Below are 24254 nucleotides of genomic sequence, written 5' to 3' on the forward strand. Positions count from 1 at the left end.
AGTTCAACTCAAATGGGTTTTTGTTTTAGCTTCTAAAACTTCTTAGAAAAAAACTTGTATTGAAACTTCCACGAATACCTGTTTTGAGTAGCGAAGCCCTAGAATCCAAGGCTCTGATACCAAATGTTATGAAGCCAGCTCAAAAAAAGATAGAAAAGAGAGATAAATGCCTTAGAATTCAGCCTCTTCGAGGGGGCACTCCTTTACATTGCACAAATGAACAATTCTTTGATGATACAAATGACAAGGCCTCCTTTCTATATATAGGAGTCTAAGGGGTCATAATATAATCAGAGTCGACATAACAATAATAATGTAAGGGCACAAAAATAACAATAGTGGGCTTCTATGGGGCAAAATAATAACAATATGGGGACTACATGGGCACAACAATATAATAAGGGGATTGCACTAATAACAATAAGGGGTTACACTAGTAGTATAGGGACCTAACATGCTATCATACCAACATTATCTCCATAGATCTGGCATACTTGGTTGCTCGAGTGCTTCAGAGGCTTCGCTTGCACACCAATAAACACCTAGTCTCAATTACATAAACCAAACAAACAAAAGTTGAAAAATAAAATCTACAACTTGGGCCACTCTTCTCTGGGCTACACTGCTGAATGAGAGAGAACATTGGTAGCCTAATATAGGATCATGTTAGGGTTTCAACCTAGTCAACCATTCATCAGTCTTTAAGTCATGGGATCTGAGTCTGTAAATCCTGTAAGTTTGCATTGTTTTAGCATTATTATTGAATACCAAAAGAGAAGGCAGATTGAGTTGTCTTGTGTGCTCATGATAATTGCTCCATTCGGATTAAATTGCACTGTTAGCTTATTGTGTTTATTTTTATTCTGTTTTAAGTCTTAGCTCAGTTTAGCTTGGACTTTTGGGAACCCAAACGGCATAATTTTTCTAAGGTATTATCAGACCAAAAATCAATGCAATGTCGTTTCTCAATTGCACTCCCAATCCCAATCCCTATTAGGGGTTCTCTAGATCAGTTTATTATGTAGGACTATTTTCAACCGAAAATACGAAGTGGGTACTCTGATAAAACTAAAATGAAATGCCAAGAGAGTGGGGGGCTCCTTCTATTACTATGTCCAAGCCTTTTAAGGAAGCCCTCAAGCCTGGTCCGAACTCTTCGAATTTTAAGGATCTTTCAAGTCCATGATTTGTGGTTGAGCACTCACTTGATACCCCTACCTTTTAAGCGATGGATACTAACACTACTATGAGGGTGATAGAATTTGTAAATTAACTAGCCAGTAAGGGAATATATGTGAAGTTCCCAATTGATTCAGAAAGCTTGGGGTATTTTCTTGATAAGGATCAGAAGCAACATTCATATTCATTAAAAGTGTCATGTCATGAAATTGAAGAATGTGAAACTACACTTGAGGAAAAAATCATTTAGTTCTTTTGTTTCCCACTTAGAATAGTACAAATCAATGTGTCTTGGAATGTCTAGAATTTTCTTGCGGAGTGAGATTGGAATAGAAACTAAGATCATATAGGAAACTTTTGAATTCATTAATTGAAATTCTATTGGGATTGGGATTTCTATTGTAATATATGTGTGCATGCTTCGAATTAAAATTGTTTGTGATCTCCTAAATTCTTGAGTAGGTGGAGATCACTAACCAAATGGTAAGATAACAACATGTAGGCTAACTGGCAAGGAATAGAGATTACAGAATTGAATTTATGGAATTGCATGAAATTTTCATAGATTTTGTAACTATAAAAATTATTGTACCCAAACTTTCAATGGGAAAGGTCCAACTTAGAAGTACAACCCCCAACATGCCTTTCAAACCCAACTGATGATAAGGTGGAACTCCATTATCTAAAACTGGATTTCTTTTGGAACTCCATTATCTAATACTAGATTTCATTTGGATTTTTATATGTTGTCACATGCCATGGTTGGGAAACAAAAGAAAAACAACAACATTGGTCAACAATTTCATATGGATATTATGTGGAAATTAAGTATTGGAGAGATACCCTCCCAGTTATCAGGTTTGGGGTTTTGTAACCCGAGGAGGATAACTAGAGGAAGATAATCATACTTATCTTTAAATGATAAGTAATCTAATTAGAATAATTTGAAGATAATCTAAGAAGGATAATAATAAGCCTTTAATGATGAGTAATCCTATCATGAATATGAATTGAAGTAGTGAAATTTTCAAGCACTAGGTTGGAACATAAACACTAATTTCCATGGATGGGAAAGCGTTGTGGTGCATGTGGGCATCAATCATATATTCCCTTCTCTTTTAGAACCTTCAAAAGAGTTTCCAAATGACATTCCTACATCTATAAAGAGACAAGTTTCAAAATCACATTCCTACATCTAGAAACACACATCATTTTCCTCTAATTCAAAACTTGAATCGTTCGTTATTAGATTGTGTCAGATTTGTATCCTTGTTTGAAATTGATGTTAACTCCATAGTTAGTAATCAAAATTTGTTAATAAAATAGTCATTGATGATTATTTTCTACATCACTATCATTTGTCATTATGAAATAAATAACATGAGATTAACAAAAAGTTTATGCACAATTTAAGGATGGTTTTGGATTATTTATATATTTCTATAATTTGGTGAGATTGAAGTCTTCTAAGCATAGACATAAATAAATTAACAAAAATGTATTTTTGGTCAATCAAATTCAAGTCATACAAACATGGGATACCAAGGATCACAACTCCAACATAGATAAAGAAAGCAACATGGACCAAGAACTGGGATTGCCATGAAAGAATGGATGATATCCAGATCAAAGATTGCAAGCTTTATGCTTAAATTTAGAAATTACTAGTCAAGCCATGTCAAGCTAGTGCAAGCTCAAATCTGAATGTACACTAGGAATCTTATCGCTTACCTACTATCATTACTGATTACATAATATAGAAAATAAGACATGAGCATTATTGGAGAATGATTGGATTTTTATAGTGGCAACAGAGGAAGACATTTAACATGACGATCAATAGAAGTATGTTGGTATCTCTATGCTAAAGGATGTAAGAAGATAATAATATTTTTATAATTTTATTCATACATGTACTCAAAACTATCTCTGTGATTATCGAATCATGCGTCTCTATAAACTTGATCCAAAATCCGCTAACTTGTTGCCTATATTACTATCATAAACTATTTCCTCTAATAATATCATTATTTAATTATGATATTGGAACAAAAGCTATAAAACCAACCAGTCTTCCACTAATTATGATAATCTAAAAGTATGAGATGTGTAGTGTTAATGGGCAAGGCAAAGGAAGTAGCATCATATCACAGATAATATCGATGACAAGTCCCTAGACATATAGATGATCTATCAGACAAAGAAAAACAAAAACAAAAACTACATCACACTGCACTAATAGAGAAACAAAGCTAAACGCACAAATGGGCTGAACTTAATAAACTCACAATTGAGTTAAACATTGTTATATATGGAAGGCATAAGTGAAGTTTGACATATAATAATGTTTTTCTTTGACCCTGCAGGAGTTGGGAAAAGGCTAGCTGTCAAGGCAAGCTAGTGGGTAACGAAAACATTATTTTGGTTTTGTTTGATGGACCATTTCTAGGTTTCATCTTGTCATGATTTGTGGCATCGTTAGAGTAAGGAAAAAAGTAATACTAAGCATGGGAATAGTAAATTGAGTTTGATTTTTATTGTCTCTTAGCAAAGGATGCCACCTAATTTCTTAATGTTTGGTACTTGTAAATCTCTCACTGATAGACTTTAGTGGGCTTCAAATACATCTTGAGGTTAGATGATTCACAGTACAATGTTATAATCAAATCTCACCTATATTCTTTAATTATAAGTTCTAGAGTATGTCCTAGTGAAGTATTGTGGATGGATGAATAATAACTATCAAAATACCTTCAAGATTGCTTGGAATCTCTAATAGTCGAATCTTGGTTGAAGGAGATTTGAAGAAAAATGATGGTTGGTCACTTTTATATAGATATCAGAGCTATTATGGAGGATTACTCCTAATCAAGATTCATTTAGTGAACAAACTATGGATGAATTGGTCACCTGGAGGATGCATCATGCAACAAAGTGATTGTTCACAGATATCTAAAGAAATGTGTTGGATGAAAAAGTGAGGACAATAGTTTACAGCCCAAGCATACCTTGCAATCAAATTTATGGAAGCCTATATGAAAAATTGAAGAGAAGCCATTATGAACTAACTAAATCTATGATCATTGGGTAATGGTACTTTGCTGTTAATGCTTATCTCGAAGGTGATTTGGGAAGATAAATTTTGGTGGATATCTCTAGCATACTAGAATGATAGTGAAAAATGTTCATGGTGAATTACAAGTAGTTACGATGACCAAAATAAAAACACCTTATCATTAATATTATAACCAATTTTGAAAGTTGTTATTTATGATGTTTAGGGAGTGACTAAACTACCCATTTTCAAGGTAGTTGAAGTTTTTCTTTTGTGTTGTAATCTCCCCAAATCCTTTTTGAGTTAGTCTCTTATCTAGTTATCCTTTTCTAAAATGTAGACATTCAGATTGTTAGATAATGAATCCATACAGGTCAGGATAGTTTTAGAAGAGGAGGAATGACCCGTTATAGAGTTTTGTGAACCCAACGTTTCGGACTACCAAGTGAGTCCATCATCAGGGGATGCGTCAATAGATATTCTCAGATATTATTGATTTATCCATGAGCTCTATATATATATATATATATATATATATATATATATATATATATATATATATATATATATATGTATGTATGTATATATATATGTATATGTATATATATATATATATATATACATATACATATATATATATATATATATATGTATATGTATATATATATATATATGTATACATATACATATATATATATACATACATACATATCTATATATATATATATATATATATATATACATATACATATATATATACATACATATATACATACATACATACATATACATATATACATATATATACATATATATATATATATATATATATATATATATATATATATATATATATATATATATATATATATATATATATATGTTTTTAAAGAAAAGTTATATGAAATTTGGTCGGCCTATTAGTTTTTCATTTATTTAATTATTTATATTTATTTATTTATTTAATTATTTGTTAATTTATTAATTTGTTGATTTATTAATTTGTTTAATTAATTAGTTTATTAATCAGTTAAAGGGATAAATTAATTTTATTATTTATTGAATTAGTTATTATGTTTACTAATTTTATACAAAATTAATTATTTAGATAATTTGTTTAAATAATTAATTTATTTATTTGATTAATGTTTATTTATTTATTAATTTGATTAATTAATTAATTAATTAATAAGTTAAAGGGATTAATTAATTAATTAATTGCATCATTTATTGATTTAATTATTATGTTTATTAATTTTATGTAAAATTAATTTTTTAATTAATTTGTTTAAATGATTCTTTAATTTGTTTGATTAATTAACTAATTTGTTTGATTAATTGATTAAAAGAAAATATTAATTAATTAATTTTATTGTTTATTATTTATTAATATGTCTATTGATTTAATTTTATGTATTTTATTTGATTAATTAATTAATTTAATTAATTAATTGTTAATTGATAAATCAATGAATTAACGAATTAATCAATTAATAAATTAATTAATTAACAAATTAATAAATCAATAGTGAGTTAATTATTGATTTTTTAAGATTTCAATTAAAGGTTTCCAGGTGTTGCTTAGTTTTAATCCATTGTCCCGGTTCAAGTTGTTCTTCCTTTTTTCTATTTCAATGGCTTCTTTGATATTCATTTCAAGATAGTGGTCTTCTCTTCTAACCAGTTTGATTTCTTCCATGCAGATGTAATGAGAGAAAGAATGAACATGTTCAGCTAAGGTTGATTTTGAGGACCTTTCTCTTCTTAAGTTAGCAGTGTGTTCTTTAATTCTAATATTAAGAGACCTACCTGTTTCACCTATGTATTCCTTACCGCATGAGCAAGGAATCACATAAACACCTTTTTGAAGGTTAGGGTTTATGGGATCCTTGACTGAGTTGAATAATTGTCTGATGGTGTTAGCAGGGGTGAAGGCTACATTAATGTTATGTTTATTAAGAATTTTAGTAATTTTATCCGTGGTGCCTTTTATGTATGGAAGGGAGACCTTAGGAGTTGATAAATTTTGATCTTTAATATCTTTGTTATTCTTGTTTAGGGATAGGTGCATGGCTTTCTTGATGGTATTTCTATTATAGCAATTTAGTTGAAACACTTTGTGAAGATGGTTGAGTTCATCATTTAAATGGTCAGGATTAGATATTTTGGCCGCCCTAGTGGTTAAGGTCTTAATGATGCCAATATTCTATTTAAGGTGGTGATGGGAATTTGCACGTAGATATCGTTTTGTATTGGTTTTCTTTCTGTAGACTTGGAAACCAAGAGACCCATCTCTTTTAGTTATAAGGATATCAAGAAAGGGAAGCTGGTTGTTATTTTCAATTTCAATAGTGAATTTTATATGGTTAGAGAGGCTATTTAAGTGATTGAGGAATAGGTCAAATTTTTCTTTCCCATGACTCCACTTCGCAAATATGTCATCTACAAACCTTTTCCATTCTTCAGGGGTGTATGGAAATGATCTAAGAGCCTTTTGTTTGAAGTGCTCCATAAAGATGTTGGCAACTATGGGGGATAGAGGAGAGCCCATAGCCACACCATGAGTTAATTAATCAAACAAATTAGTTAAGTAATCAAACAAATTAATGAAACAATTAAACAAATTAATTAAAAAATTAATTTTACATCAAATTAATAAACATGATAATTAAATCAATAAATAATACAATTAATTAATTAATTTATCCCTTTAACTTATTAATTAATTAATTAATTAATCAAATTAATAATTTAATAAATGAATAAACATTAATCAAATAAATTAATTAATTATTTAAACAGATTATTTAAATAATTAATTTTGTATAAAATTAGTAAACATAATAAATAATTCAATAAATAATAAAATTAATTTATCCCTTTAACTGATTAATAAGATAATTAATTAAACAAATTAATTAGTTAACAAATTAGTAAATTAATTAAAAAAAAATATATATATATATAAATAATAATAATAAATAATTAAATAAATGAAAAACTAATAGGCCGACCAAATTTCATATAACTTTTCTTTAAAAACCTATATCTATATATATATATATATATATATATATATATATATATATATATATATATATATATATATATATACATACATATACATATACATATACATATATACACCATAAATAGATCTCATGGATAAATCATTAATATCTGAGAATATCTATTGACACATCCCTTGACGATGGACTCACTTGGTAGTCTGAAACATTGGGTTCACAAAACTCTATAATAGGTCATTCCTCCTCTTCTAAGACATTAAGATTTTCTATAATAAGAAACAAAAAAGGTATGTAACTTGTGTCTATATATATGGTTGACGTCATACATGTTTTCCTATTTATGATTTCACTTTGGGGAATGAATCACTTTGCCTATTAATGGTGTTCCCTTTTACATAACTCCCAACAGAATCTTTTCCAAATTGAGGTTGTGAAGTAGATATCCTACTATTCACATTAGAATTCCACCATTGGAGTCCAATTTCAAACAAATAGAGAGGAGGAGTGGTTGATGGAGGGGTTTTGTAATTCTTCCCATTTGGTTTTGAATTTGTCACAATGACCTAATTAGATAGAGAAATCAATACAAATACCAGTGAAGCTTCCTCCTTATGATCAATTTGATGGTGAAACACAAATGTTCCCATGAGGTATTGCTAAGAATTTCACATGAAAATAAAACCGAAGCCCCCATGTGTAACCATGAACATAACCTATCATGGTGATTAACAAATCAGGCCAATTAGCTAAGCTAAAACTACGCCATACTACAAAAGTGAACACACAAGCATATTGAATTAGGGTAAAACTACACTAATGGCATGGAAAAACAAGAGTTAAGAAACTTGACCCTCCACATGAACGAGATGATGTTAAGGAGACAAAGTAGCTTTTAAATACCCTGCCCCTTACCATCATTGCAAGGTTGGACATCGGTTTGCTACCATTAACAAAAAGAAAGCTGGACATGGGATTGCAGAAACTAATACAAGAAAATCTAGACTTGGGATTGTTGAAATGAAAGGGTTGGGGCTTCTAAGAGGAAATGTACCTGGAATAGAAGCCCCAATATTTTTGAGAAAGAGCATTGATCATTGTTTCCAAATGGAGGTTCCTATGCAACACAACAAAAAAACATTAAAATATTGAATGAAACCCTCAAGGCAATGCTGAATAATTTTGAGAGAATAAATCAAAGTTCGTGCATGATATCTAGATATTTGAGAGAGATAGACATATATTTAATTATTAGGTTCTTTAGAAAACCTTACATCGCCACGATGGAAACTGGCGATAAATTTTTGCAGGGAAGGGTGCAGAGGTTACCTTGCCAAAAATCTGGAACCTGTGAGGGAGAAGCTGTTTGGAAACCCTACAGAAAATAGCGTGAATGAACCTCAGCCAGCATGGATTGGGCGGGTAGTTACCATGACCAAGCTCAAGAAAACCTTCACCATTGGATGGGCATTTGTGTCTTGGACTGTTGATTAGATCCAACTCTTGAGATAAAGATAGGTTTAAGGATTATAAAAGGTCTCCATAAGTTTCCAGTGCGTAAATTCATTGTGGGGTAATGTCTCTAAGAATATGATAAAAATTCATTTTACTTCATTGAATCCAAAACCATCAAGGTAACTTAACACATTATGGTAATCATTTTACGGAAAGATAAACTCTTGTTCATTTTTATCTTCAAGTGCAACCTCCCAATGAGCTAATGCTCAAATACAATCACTATACTTAACCAATCCAATAAGGAGGACTCAAATATTATTCATTTATAAAACCTAAATTTTAACCATTATTGGTGCCTATGCTAATGAATAGGCCATATTACATTTATCGCATGAAAACTACCTAGTGTGAATTATTTAATAATAACTAACATAACAAACTTTGTAAATATTACATTAAATGACCACCATACTTATAATATTATTAACCATTATGGACCCCATTACATCACTAGGGGGGATCCCACCATTTCATCCCCTTTGAAACACATTGCTCTCAAATTTTATATCTATGATGTATCTCCATAAGCCAACTTCCTGTGTATGGGCATTGCCCCCAACCCTAAGAGTGAAGTAGTCCAAGAAATGTCTCCATAAAGGGATCATCCATAAACCAAGGTCTCGTGTACAAGTACTACACTCCACACTAAGAATGAAGTCATCCAAGCAATGCATCCAAAAATCCAACTATCAAGTATAAATGTTTCCTTCAATGTTGACAATGAAGTCATCCAAGAAAGGATTACATAATCTTATATCCTAGGTACAAGTGTGCATGTTGGGTCCTAATTAATCACACATGAAATTGTGAATATATATGAGGATTTTGTTAAATAGTATCACCATGGTCATATGGATCCAAACGTCTTTCCACCAAGATACTATGTCATCCATAACCAAAATATCATCCACATAGATACAAACGGTTAGTTATTGATATGGAGTTATGTACTCTATGGTACAAGCATTATTACACCAGAATGTCATGACTAATCATTAATGAACTTATTTTACCAAGGTCCCTTGAGTTTGTGGTAAAAACTTAGCAAGAAGAATTGAAGTGGAACTTCAAAGTTTAATTTGATTTACTATGACTAGGTTAGGTGTGAATAGGTTAGGTATAAGGCACCATCTGAGATCCTGACAACAATATCAATAGATTTTACCGAACAACTCTCTTTCACCTGGTTTCTCAATTGAGGCCCTAAATTTTGTTGAGGCCTACTCACATTGCCTAGAAGAACATAATATGCCATCCTCAAAATCCTCCACCTCCTCAAGTTAAAAAATAATATTAGGGGAAGGAAAAATTACTTTGAATCCTAACACACCAAATAGGATTTTTTCTACTTGTTTTATCAAGAAATATAATTCTATTAATGAAACAAGATAGCTATGTAATCAGAAAATGTTAACGCTCAAAATAGTTTTGTCAAAAAATTCCATCACCTAAGGATAACATATAGATGGAGGAGATACTAAAGATGAGGCTCCCATAATAGGTACAACTTAACCTCCACCCATCAATATCCCATTCTAGGAGTTTGAGTTAATTTGACTGTCCCTCTTTAATGCATCCATCACTATAACACATGAAATCTTGAAGCCTAATATTTTCATATATTGAAAAGGCTTGGTTGATCCAATCCCTCTACTCTAGTACTTCTCACATGGATACATTGTCAATATATTGTGTGTAAACTTAAGATAATTTGTGATCCCATTTTTAGTATCATGAATTAAATATTCCCATCCATTCTCTACTTTATTTTGTATAAACATGAGAAGGAGACATGAAAACTTGACTTACTAGTGACGTGACTTCTAAATAGTCCACAACATCATAAGATGATCCATAGAAACATCACTAAAAGTCAACCCATATTAAATAGTTATCAATTTAATAATTCATTATATAGTTTAATATATGTTATTTTCTAAATAAACCATGGTTGATAATAATTTTGTTAACAATAACAAAAAATCTTATATAATAGAATATGTTTGTGTGTTTTTTCATTAGCAAAAACAAAGTTGATCATATTTCTATTCGATTTGAAAAAAATACACGTAGTAGATACTTATAGAATTCACATAGAATTGAGGTCATTATATTCTCGTTACAAATTTCTATCTCAATATTTAAAGTTCCAACAAAAAAATTAAGAAGCCCATAACCCTTTATAAAATTGATTGTAAACATGTATTATTTTAAATATTTATAATTAAATCATACCACAAAAAAAGTTTAATTACTTCCAATAAGGAAATAATGTACTCTATTGTCACCTAGAATAGAGTACTCTCGCAAAGGCCAATGTAGGTATGACATTATATTCACTCAAGATTGATTATTGCAACAAATATTTGGAGCTCTACTCTTCGCCTAGCCATAGACCTTATTGCTCCAGATATTTCAAAAACAAATCATGCATGAGTCATCAATCCATTACTATGTTGTCTCTTCTTAACCTTGTCCTCAATTACACAAGAAAAAGTGATGCCATATTCTCTGTCTTCTCCCTCATACAAAATACAACGATTGTAAGGATCCCAACCCCTATGGTCCATCTATCATTATATAATTATTCCTTTGTCTTAACATTTTCCATTCACATAAACCTACATTATATATTATTCTTCCTTTGTCTTCAATTTTGTACTAATCAATATAATAATTAATTAGTAAAATTTATACTTGTTACAAATTTCAAATTTATGAATGGAATGTCAAGAAAAGGTATCATGTAGATATTGAACATTGCATGTCTTAAATCAATATAGAATTTGCATATCTTTAAAAATTGCACCACTAAAAGCTGCACCAATGCTCATTTTGCACATACCAAACAAGATTTAGAAGGAGACCAAAATGCAAGATGAACACCACCAGCGTAGAACTTTAATTTGAAAACCCCAAAAACCCAACTTTCCCATTCAATAAGAAAATGATAGATAGGAAATTTTGGTGAAAATGTTGAAAATCATAACCACTTGGTTCTTTCTCATATAACTTTTCTTGATGAATGAAAATAGTGTATTCCTTTGTAGTAAAGTATGAGCTCTAAAATGTTCCATGATAATTGCATATTCTTGGGGCTTGGTTTTCAAGGCAAAGACTAACGTTCACTCTAAACTAACTATTATCATCAATAACCACTTGGTGAATGCTAGTAGTCAACCAGTAAACCAACCACACTAGAATTTGAAACTGAATAGGTCAAAATGAAAATTAAGTATGTTAACACAAGAGTTCAATAAGAACTTGAATTTGGTTACTCGTGCCTACTAGGGAGATATTTCCATTAAAGGAAATCACAACACAAGCAACGATACAACAAAGTATAAGCGATCTAAATGATGACATTACAGAAGATGTAAGTGAAGGACTGGGAAATTTATGGTGATCATGGGAATGATAGATCTCGAACAGAACATGATGATGTTGTTGGATAGCGACATATCATTATGGAGGGATGGATTTAGTTTCTAAAAGGGTCTCAACTCAATCTACCCAGTTGGATGGGTTATTTATCTAAGATATAGTGAGATTGGTTAAATTCAGCTTATCAGGTTCATGAGCGTAGGAGAGGGAGGTGAAATAGAGATGGGAAGCCTAAAAGTCATCCACAAGGAAAATATATGCTTGCTTGTAAAGGTAAAGGGAACGTTAGGGGGTAATTTGATTCAAAGCAAGGGTGGATTATGCCTCCATGAATGCACATCATGAGCTTATGTTTAAGATTCGCCATTCTGAAGCTATGAGAAGACTAGAGTGTAAGCACAAGAGAGAAGCTAAACATATTGTGGGTTGAGAAGAGGGCCAAGATGACCCTTTCTGGTTCTTCCTCTTTTAGATTGGAGACACAATATTTAAGAGTGTTGATAAGGTAGCATTAAAGATGAGCTAGATTGTCAAGCATATGCTTGTTGGGGTGTTGTTGGACTATCACAGTGGAAAAAATGATCTAATGGATAAAATTAATGACTACTTCCAAAGAAGATTTCAATATTCAGGAGAAACTTGGGAGGGGTAGTTGATGGTTCCCTAAGCTAGGTCAAGTTCTTGCAATGGATTAAAGATCAACTTCTGTTGCAAAGTCTCACGATGAATATGATTATGCAATAAATGCACATAAAAAATTGGAAATCAAAGTCTAGGACTCATTACAAAGAAGCAGTTCAAACAATCACTACTAAGTTTTGAATGGGATCTAAAAGTTGACTTTCTCAAAATTGAATGAAGTTGGAACCACTCTGAAACAACCTGAAACAATTAATGTTTATATTAAAAGTTTAAGTAAAAGTTGACGTTATCCTTATCTTTCCTTTTCAAAAAGGAAAGATAAGGAGAATGTCAACTTTTACTTTAAATTTAAAAATTAAATATTACCATTAATTACTAGGGTTAAGATATTTTTTTTTCATTTAAAGTAATTTTTAGAGGGGACACTTTTAACTCAACGGTTGAGTAACGCCATGGTAAGGCATAAGTCATCGGTTAAAGTCCGATAAAGGGCTAATGTTTCCCATGAAGAAAGAAGGCTCGGGTGTCCATTTCTCATCGTATGATCCACATCTTTTCAAGATGAAAACCCTTTTTCGGGGACGAAAACTATCTGTCATGATAGGTTTTAGGCAAGACATTTGTTATGGCGGAGTCTCACAACTAATATGGGGGCATGACCACTATATTTTTCTCAATAATAGTCTTCTTCATCCTGCTACTATAGGATCAGTATATAGTTTACTCGATCTTTGTCAATTTTGAACATATCAAAGGTATTATGGATAGCTGGTGATTTCAAATTACCAATCTTCAAAAGAAGTGGAAAAAATGGAGGAGAAGCAAGTGAACTTGACCCATTAGGTTATGAATATATCAGCTACTCTGGTGTTGAAATTTGATCGAGATTTGGAAAGTGGACCTTTCCTTTCCGAAATTAATCGGTCTTATTTAGTTGATCAAACTCCCTATTTGGTTGTTGATTGAATGTTTTGTCGGATCGATTTTTATGATCTCTTCTCCCTTCCCTACACAGAAAGAGATATAGATCCTGAAGTAAGTCCATTCCGAGTGGAATTACGAACAACATATTTTCTCTGTTTAGACAAAATTGATACACAAATAAAATACATGATTTTGTTACGATGTACTAAATATTTTCATATGAATGAACCGTATGGTGATTACACCAGTAAGAAACAGATTGAAATTAATATGCAAAAAGAGAAAACAAAAGGGAAAAAAAGTTTTTCACTTTTGGATCATAGTGGTTCAATATATAACTTCTTGCTATAGAAGGAGAAGAACTTTGGAGTCATTTCATTTAGCTCTATCAGTTATGAAAAAATCAACTCATTCTTGCCAATAGACTCATTCGTACCAGACCACGATGTAATATACATATATATTGATGAGAAAGAATAGAAATACTCTTTATTTTGTTGCATTGCAGAAGATTCAAGACAAGAATGAATAAAAAATATTGAATGGAATAGATATTGTGAATAGAATCTAGTCAATCAAAGGCAGAAAGCACACTTCCCTCCCATAAAATTGTTCCATCAATGTTATTCAATAGGTGATTTGAGGATCAGATAGAAACTTTGAATACTCGGGATCAAGCAATCATGCATTTACCTATCTTGAATCGGTTCGTTCTAGTTTTAAATATTTGTTCCAACAACGAATCTTCGGAACCCTTTTTTTTTTTTTTTTTTTAAAGGATGATGGATGAAAAATTGTATGCTATTTAATGGAACTATAACTTTAGTTGGTCATGATCAAGAAACCACTAGTTTCTCTTGGTGGGCCGGTAATGCTCGACTTATCAATTTGTTTGGTAAATTGCTTGGGGCTCATGTGGGTCTTGCTAGATTAATTTTATTCTTAACCAGAGAAATGAACCTATTCGAAGTGTCTCCTTTTGTACCGAAAAAACCTATGTATGAACAAGGATTGATTATGCTTCCCCATCTAGCTACTCTAGGATGGGGAGTCGGTCCTAGTGGGGAAATCATGGATGCTTTTCCATATTTTATATCTAGGGTACTTCACTTAATTTCTTCTATGGTTTTAGGTTTTGGTGGTATTTATCATGCATTCATAGGACCCGAAACTTTAGAAGTATCTTTTCCATTATTTGGCTATGTATGGAAAGATAGAAACAAAATGACCACAATTTTGGGTATTCACCTAATCTTGCTAGGTGTTGGTGCTTTTCTTCCAGTGCTAAAAGATTTGTATTTTGGAGGTGTATATGATACTTGGGCTCTTGGTGGTGGAGATGTAAGAAAAATTATGAATCCGACTCTTAACCCAAGTGCTATATTTGAGTATTTACTGAAATCTCCTTTCGAAGGAGAAGGATGGATCGTTAGTGTGGACAATCTAGAAGATGCAATTGGAGGACATGTATGGTTAGGTTCCAATTGTATCTTCGGTGGTATCTGGCATATATTAACCAAACATTTTGCATGGGCTTGTCGTGCATTCATATGATCTGGAGAAGCTTATTTGTCCTATAGCTTAGTGGCTCTATCCCTCTTTGGTTTTATTGCTTGTTGTTTTGATTGGTTCGACAATACCATTTATCCCAGTGAATTTTATGGGCCTGCCTACCGAGAAGCCTCTCAAGCTCAAGCGTTTACTTTTTTAGTTAGAGACCAATGTCTTTTAGCTAGTGTGGGGTTTGCCCAAGGACCTACTGGTTTAGCTAAATACCTTATGCATTCTCTGACTAGAGAAATTATCTTTGGAGGGGAAACGATGCGTTTTTTGGATATCTGTGCTCCTTGGTTGGAACCCCTAAGGGGCCATAATGGTTTGGATTTGAGGAAGTTGAGAACAGACATACAGCCTTGGCAGGAACAATGTTCAACATAATATATGACTCATGCTCCTTTAGGTTCTTTAAATTTTGTGGGTGGTGTAGCTACCGAAATCAATGCGGTGAATTATGTCTCTCCTCAAAGTTGGTTATCCACCTCCCATTTCATTCTAGGATTTTTCTTCTTCATAGGTCATTTGTGGCATGCGGGAAGGGATCATGTAGCTATAGCAAGATTTGAGAAATGGATTGATCGTGATTTCAAATCTGTCCTTTCCATGAATCCTCTTAACTGAAACAATAGACCAAACCATATGGAAGACAAATCGATTCAATTTCATTACATATATCTCCCATATCAGTAGGATAAGAGTCTTTTCAAATATTATTTTTCCAACTGGATCCTTGTAGCTCGGCTATATACAACCAAGTTATTCTCTTTTTTTTATTGGACTAGACCCATAAATGTGATCGTTGTAAAAAAATAAAGGAGAGAGGGAGGGATTCAAACCCTCAATAGGATTTTTTACTATATCAGTTTTCAAGGCCGAAGCCATTAACCACTCAGCCATCTCCACCGGGGACAGCTTCTATTCTACCCCTTCAAATAATCCCTAACTATAAGCATAAAGTCGAGTTGATACTAACTATACCTATGACATATGATGATTTTTCATCATCTGTAATGGAAAAAAGGAAATGAATTTGCATCTCCTCTCACACTCAAATATCAAATTGAAAAAGTTTGAAAGCTCGATCAATTTCTGGTCAAATCATTTCCTTAATGCATTTGATAAGAATTGAAAATTGGGGATCAGATGGTATAGTCAATTCAATCTGTTGGGAGCTTGTAAGATTAGAATCATGACTATTGCTTTCCAATTGGCTATGTTTGCATTAATTTCTATTTCATTTTTACTAGTTATTGGTGTACATGTTGCACTTTCCTCTCCCGATGGTTGGTCAAGTAGCAAAAATGTTGTATTTTCGGGTGTAGCATTATGGATCAGATCAATACTTTTTGTAGGTATCGTTAATTATTTCATATATTAGATTCGTTTCTTTTCCTCACTTATAATTTAATTCTAAAATGATAAGTGATAGAGAAATCCTTTCCGAACCAAAATACTTCATATGTTCTGGTCTGGCAGAGATAGGATTTGAACCCGTGACCTCAAGGTTATGAGCATTGTGAGCTACTAGACTACTATACTCTACACCATTGATTTATATCATAATCAAAATGGGTACACAAAACAATAATGGGATATAGTATCCCTATCCCTATATAGGGATATAGGTACTATATCCCATTATCACAAGAAAATTCAATTACTTTTTTTCTTTTCCTACCAACTCGATTTTGTTATGTTGGGGAATAAACATGCGTGGGCCATCTCATGGAGTATGTGTTCGGAAAATCCAAAGTCTCGATACTTAGCTCTAGGTCTTCCAGTCGAAGAACAACATCAATGGAGACGTGTAGGTGCACTATTACATGGTGAATATTGCACTTTTTCTATGAATTTCCCATTTGTCATCCAATGATGAAACTTTCCTTTTTTCCTCCAAAGATTGACGAATTAAATGATATTTCCGTTCCAGTGCTTGTCTATTCTTGTCTCTCTGAATGAGACTCTTTCTCGCCATAATAGTTCAGTCAGTACTATTACCTACAAGGAATCAAATTATAGATCATATTTTAGATGGATTAATATTATGTTGATTACTTTTTCTCTTTGAGGTATTCATTTTTGAATCAATAAGTAAACTTCATGTTCAAAAATCTATGGACCTAAAGATTCATCTCAGCCAATCGAAATTTCTCAAATTGTTTCTTCTTAAGGACCAAAAATATCTATGCCAGAATGATAGATGCTAAGAATAATAAAAGACCTTTAACACGTAATGGATCTTGAAGTACTAGCTCTACATCTCCTTGATCAAATCCACCAACATTATGGTTATTCATTAATGGCTCATCGACCTTGATCAATTCACCTTTTGAAATAAGAAGCTCAAGTTGTGGAGGTACAATGTCAACCACTTTCCCATTGTCTAATGTATTATCAATAGTTATCTCATATGCACCCTTTTCTTGACGTAAATTTTTTCTCACTCTTCCCGTTGCTGAAGCACCATAGACCGTATTGTTGCTCTTACTCCTGTCGGGTAAATTCGTCTTCTTCCTCTATTACCACCCACATATATGGGATATTTCAGGAAGTGAGCTTCTTTACCAGTACAAGGATCTAGTGAAAGTATGGGGAACACAAGTTCACTATATTTTTGTCTAGGAACAAAGCCTATTACAATAATTTATTTTTGATTGGGAAGATAGTTGTGAAAATAAAGATTACCCGTATTTTTTCTAATCTCAGGGGAAATACGATCTGGAGGAGCTAATTCAAAGCCCTTGGGTAAAATTAGAACAACTAGTACATTTAAAGCCCCTTTCTTGCCATAAGAAAGAACTTGTTTCATCTACGTATCATAGGGGATCTTAACAACTTCTTCAAATACGGTAATGGGAAGCACGGATTGTGGAACCTCAATATCCACAGGTTTTTTTGCCAAGTGACAATTGGCACATACAATTTGTCTAGTGGCTTCTTAGGCATTTTCATAACCCTGCTGTGGAAAAATTTGATATGCATTCGAAATGGATGTCTGAGTTATGATATGTATCATGACCAAGATGGAAATTAACCGAGTCATCTTTTTTTCCCATTCATAAGTATTTCTATTTTGCATGGTTCAATTATTAGTTCCAAATTATTTTTTGGGTGAGAGTAGGTAGCTATCATAGTTACCTATCAAAAATTTTGCTACTATATTGATTCAACCAAACCTAAAAAGAAGAAATCGGAAGTCTCGCACCAGCAAAATAATGAAGGGGAGGAATAACTAATTCCTAAAAATGGAAAATACTTTATTTTTCTGTTTCAATTGTTTCAGTCAGAGAAAACAAGCTTCCTATTCTTTATTCATTCATCGAATGATAAATTACTACAAGTTAAGGAGATATACAATTGAAACGACGGAAGATCCAATATTTCAGAATCGTATCTAAGATGATTGGAAAAGTTGAAACATGACCAGATATGATTCGTTCATTATGGGAAAATCCATAACTTTCGGAGATCGAATTGATCATCAATTCCCAACCATGGTGTGAATAAAACCCAATACATAGATTGGTTGCTAAAAGAATTACTTTCATTGTATCACTCAGACAATAGAAGAATTCTTGGTTCCAAGAATTGATAATAGAAGTTTATTCTTACCCAAAATGATATAATCACTTATAAAAGAAAAACTTATTAGATTTGTTAATAAATGTGATATTATCTGGATACAATCTTCATTGTACATTTCAACCACTTAGATCGTTTCTTTGTTAATCTCTATACGAAGTTATTGTGAATGTGTTCCCAAAGAATTTTCCACCATTCTTTCTAACAAGAATAGTTCTTCTATTTTCTCAAATCTTCCCAGAGCATTTTGTTCCTGAAGATAATAAAAAAAATTCTGAGATTTACCCGTATTCCACCAATTTGTAACCCAAGGCTCGAAACCTTTCCGTAATTAAATAGGAATTAACCAAGGCAGTACTACTAAACATGTGAGATATTGTAGGGAAGCTGATGCTTTATATTCGGACACTTCCAATTCGTGAATTTCTAACAAACCTGATTCACTTGTCAATTTTGTCCAAAATCTAAACAAAGTACGAGTGATAGAATGAGGTATGGGATCCATAGATTGATCTATTATGTAATTGTTTGATCACGATCAAAAAAATATCCTCGGGAAAAAAGGTAAAAGGTTTGTTCAAAATGGGTGAGATGGAGCATAAGAAGATCATTCCAAATCATTTCTATCTGGACCAATTATCTATTCATTTTTTTCATCTCCTTATTTTTGAGAAGAATAATTGAAGTAACATAAGTATTATTCATTGCCAAGATCCTTTAAATCCTAATCACTAGATCCTTTACGAATATTTCCCTAGTTGTCTCCAAAGAAGACATGACAAACTCTCTTAAAAAATGATAGAACGAAAAGAATCATAATTGAATTGTGATGAATAATTGGGATGAGAGGGAAAAAGCGTTTTAGTTTTAGGGAAACCAGACCACTCTATCTAGTACTTGTTGTTTCTGGTACATCATATTCATATACTGGTACTAATTCTATTTTAACTTATTTCTTTTTCTATATTACCTCTTCCTATACTATTTATTTCGAGGATAAATACACCCCTGATTTCAAAACCCTTCAATGGATACACGCAAGAAACAGGCCGATTCATCGGATTTCTATTCGATCTCCCTTAGGTTCACATTATCACTAGTACGAGTTAAAGGAATGTCTTGTCAGACCTTTATTTCCATATAAATAACATGATGAGGGGAAACACCTTCTTGAATTTCCATTTTGATCATATGAATATCCTTCATAAGAAATCATGGGAAAATACAATGATTTATTCCAGGAAATCCCCAATGAAAAAGACATACAATTCCTCTTTTTTTATCAGACTTATTATTGAACATACCTGCAATACCTTAAAAAAAACATTACAATTCCTTGTGGAACAAAGAGTATTTGCTGAGATGACAATAGGGGCATCGGGTTATCACCAAAATAACTCGAGATCCTGACTAGGAAAAATCCTAGTGAACCAAAAAGAGGATACAAGCCCAAAAGAAATTAATTCTTTTTCGAGACCCTATTATAGGTTCTATCTAGAACCATTTGGATCGACGATTCATAAAAAATTGTATTCAATTCCATCCTATTGAGGTTGAGGGAATAGCCAACTTTTTTATCCTTTAGTTCCCAAACTCTTATGAATTATCTATCTATATAGATAGATAAATTTTCAACTAAGTCAACCAAGTTTGTCTTCTTATCCATTCTTACCATCCATTTCAAATGGGTCCTTCCCTAATTTCTCAATTTTAGAAACAACATTGGATTAGTGGAGTATAAATATATCCTGGAATAGATATATATACTGTATGAAAAAAGAGAACCGACCACCTTAACATATTGACCCATACCTATTTGTTGACATATGTGTATATCCTATCTGTATATGTATATGAATATGAATAGATATCCATATTCACACACACACACACACACACACACACACACATATATATATAATTTGGATATTTAGACCTATTTTGTGTCTATAAGAGTTCTACTTTATATCATCTAAAATAGATATAGATATCCTATCTGTTCTGCAATTAAAATATCTAAACCCATTTCTTAAATCTAATTTGATCAAATTCATAAAATATGGCCATTTTGAATATACAAATGAGAAAGAACCATTCTAATTTCCGAAAGTAATAAGCCGACTATAGGCACCAAAATAGAGGGTAGGATAGGGAGTAGGTTGGGAATTATCATAGAACGAGTACCTTACTTAATCAATGAAATTTTTATCCACATTACAAAGAAAAATTATAAGGTCAAATAAGTGATGGGATGAAATAAGTGGCCCCATTCACCCTTCTTCATAGAATACATGTATGTAAGTGTTTGTTGTTCCTTTCCCTGTATCTCCGGAAAATATTGAAAAAGCATTTTGAGTTGGGGTTTTTTTTTTTGAATAAGATCTCAATGAGATCGAAAATGAGTTCTATATTACAATATAGAGATCAATTTGAACACTTATTCATACCATATAAGTAAAATAGTGGAAAAACATGAATCCTAACCAAAAATTTTCTGATTTCGGAAAGCAGAGAATTGGCTATATGGATTTTTCTTATCGGCTCGAGGATCAAAAATTGTTAATAAGAAGGGGGTGAAAATAAATTCTCTTAAATAAATAATTCTTTCCTTCGCTGCGATAAGAAACTTTATCACTGCCACTTCCATTACAAGGAACTCGATTTGATCCTTTTTCTTGATATGGAAAAAAGCTCAACATTCATTTTTTTATTTTTCTTTATTTACAAGGAAGACCGTAAAACCAAAATAGTTCACTTAGAATACCTTTTAAGAGATTATGTGGAACGATCAGATCAAATAAACCATGACCAAATAAATGCTTAGTCACTTTAAAATCTTCAATCACTTTCTGACCTAATGTCTGTTCGATTACTCTTTTACTTGCAAATGCAATGTACGCTTTAGGTTTGACAATAATAATATCTCCAAACATGCCAAAAATAATAGTCACCCCACTAGTTGTCGGTGACATCAGAATCAATATACATACACACACACATATATATATATATATATATATATATATATATATATATATATATATATATATATATATATATATAGATAGATATAGATATAACAAATTTTTCTCCTTCTGATGAATATATAATGCATAAGCTATTTTAGCCATTTTCATTATACTAAAACTTCCTTCTTGTATACATGCTCCTACAGAAGCACACACCCTAATTAATGGAAGAGATTCCACAGTAGCGTGATCGATTAGACGTTTTATTTTCTCACCTACTACAGAGCCCATACTACTGACCATGAATTGAAAATCCTTAACTCCGAGTGGGATAGTAAGACCATTTAACTGACCTATGCCTGTTTGAACAGAATCAGTTAAACCCATCTCTATTTGATAGAAAGTGATATGATCGTTATAAGATTCATCCTCAGAATTATGATTATCAGAATGAGAAGGTTCATTCTCAAAATAAAATTGAAGAACATCTAGAGTGTACATGTCTTCATCCATAGGAATCCAAGTGTCATGATCAATTGGAAGTTCTATTCTATTTGAACTATTCATTTGCAAATAATATCCACATTCTTTACAAACACTTCGATTCTCTCTCAAGAATCTAATATAGAGCAAGTTATCACAATTACCACATTAAGCCAATAACATCTTAATTTTAGCGTAATCAATACTTTTATTCTTTTTTTTTCTTCGTCCCATTGGCATCCTTACTATCCCATTCGACCAATTTTTTTAGTAATGCAACTATTTTACACTTGTCTTCGAACCACTCCTTTATAGACATAGAGCTTTCCTTCCATATAAAGGTGAAAATTGTTACTTTTCCTATCTTATTTTCTATGAAGAGAAGTCGTATATGTATAAATACAATGATGAAAATTATTAATCAATCGCGGAATGAATCATTGAGAAATCATCTCCATTCTTTATTGATTAGGAATCTGAAGTATCGATCCAAGATTATGATAGAATACTTTATTCTATTATAAAGAAAGATTCTCTCCTATACCACGATCGAAAGGAATTTTCATTTAAAATACAACATCTTTTGGGCTAGAAGGGATTTGAACCCTTGATTTCACGGTCCGGAACCATGAGCTCTGATCTACTGAGCTACCAACCCTATCGAATGATCTATAGCATCATTGTAAAAGATGAATATGATTCGTTATCGAATGCTTGACCCAATTTTTTTTCATAAATCACTCTGTTTGAGATTTTTAACCTTGGAAATATCTATTTATCAATATCTACATAGTTATTGATATATAGATATTAATATATGGAAATCCCGTATATTGATATCTGAAATCCCATATCTCTGCTCACAATTTGGACTAATCTTTGGGGAAGTGGTAAGAGATTGGGCCGAGTCTGATTGGTAGAATGAAATTCACTAGAATACAAGTTATCCATCACATCAAATTCAAATTTGATCTCCTTCCATACTTCACCAGCAGTAGCTAGTTCAGGACTCCATTTACAAGCTTCACAGATCACTTCATTACCTTCACGAGCAAGATCATGTCCTTTATTACGAGCTTGCACACAAGCTTCTGGAGCAACCTTATTAGCTACTACACTAGGTGCATTTCCCCAAGGATGTCCCAAAGTTCCCCCACCAAATTGTAGTATGAAATCATCCCCAAATATCTCGGTCAGAGAAAGCATATGCCAGACATGAATACCTCCTGAAGCGACGGGCAGAACAACTGGCATAGATACCCAATCTTGAGTGTAGTAAATACCACAACTTCGATCTTTTTCGATAAAATAATCATGCAGTAGATCAAAAAACCCTAAATTTACGTCTCGTTCCCCTTCAAGTTTACCTACTATAGTAGTGTGAATATGATCTCCACCAGACATACACAATGCTTTAGCTCGTACCCGAAAATGCATACCATGATTTCTTTGTATGTCAATAACTACATGCATCGCATAGTGAATGTCAAGAAGTAGGCCATTGTCTCGGCAATAATGAGCCAAAGAAGTATTTGCGGTAAAACCTCTTGTCAGGTAGTCATGCATAATGATACAAACTCCCAATTCTCTTGCAAATACTGCCCTTTTTATCATTTCTTCACATGTACTTGCAGTAGTATTCAAATAATGCCCCTTAATTTCACCCATCTCAGCGTGAGCCTTATCAATTTATTCCGCACAAAAGACAAAATGATATTTCCAGTGCATGAATGGTGGGGAATTTACGTTCTCGTCATCCCTGGTAAAATCGAGTCCACCACGGAGACATTTGTAAAATTATCTACCATAGTTTTTGGCTGATAGACCCAATTTTTGTTTGATAATACATCCCAATAAAGGACGACCATATTTTTTCAATTTATCTCTTTCAACTTGGATACCATGATGTCGACTGTGAAAAGTTTTGGAATAAGT

General features: G+C 32.3%; 1 pseudogene; it reads right to left on the reverse strand.

The window, feature by feature from the left end:
• LOC149145141 (putative cellulose synthase A catalytic subunit 1 [UDP-forming]) overlaps nucleotides 1–23987 on the reverse strand; it is a 41833-nt pseudogene extending 17846 nt beyond the window's left edge.
• Nucleotides 23988–24254: the final 267 nt, after the last annotated feature.

The sequence above is a fragment of the Pinus tabuliformis genome, chromosome X, assembly GCF_031772625.1.
Source record: "Pinus tabuliformis cultivar Carrire ecotype Pingquan chromosome X, CPIR1, whole genome shotgun sequence".
Taxonomy (NCBI): domain Eukaryota; kingdom Viridiplantae; phylum Streptophyta; class Pinopsida; order Pinales; family Pinaceae; genus Pinus; species Pinus tabuliformis.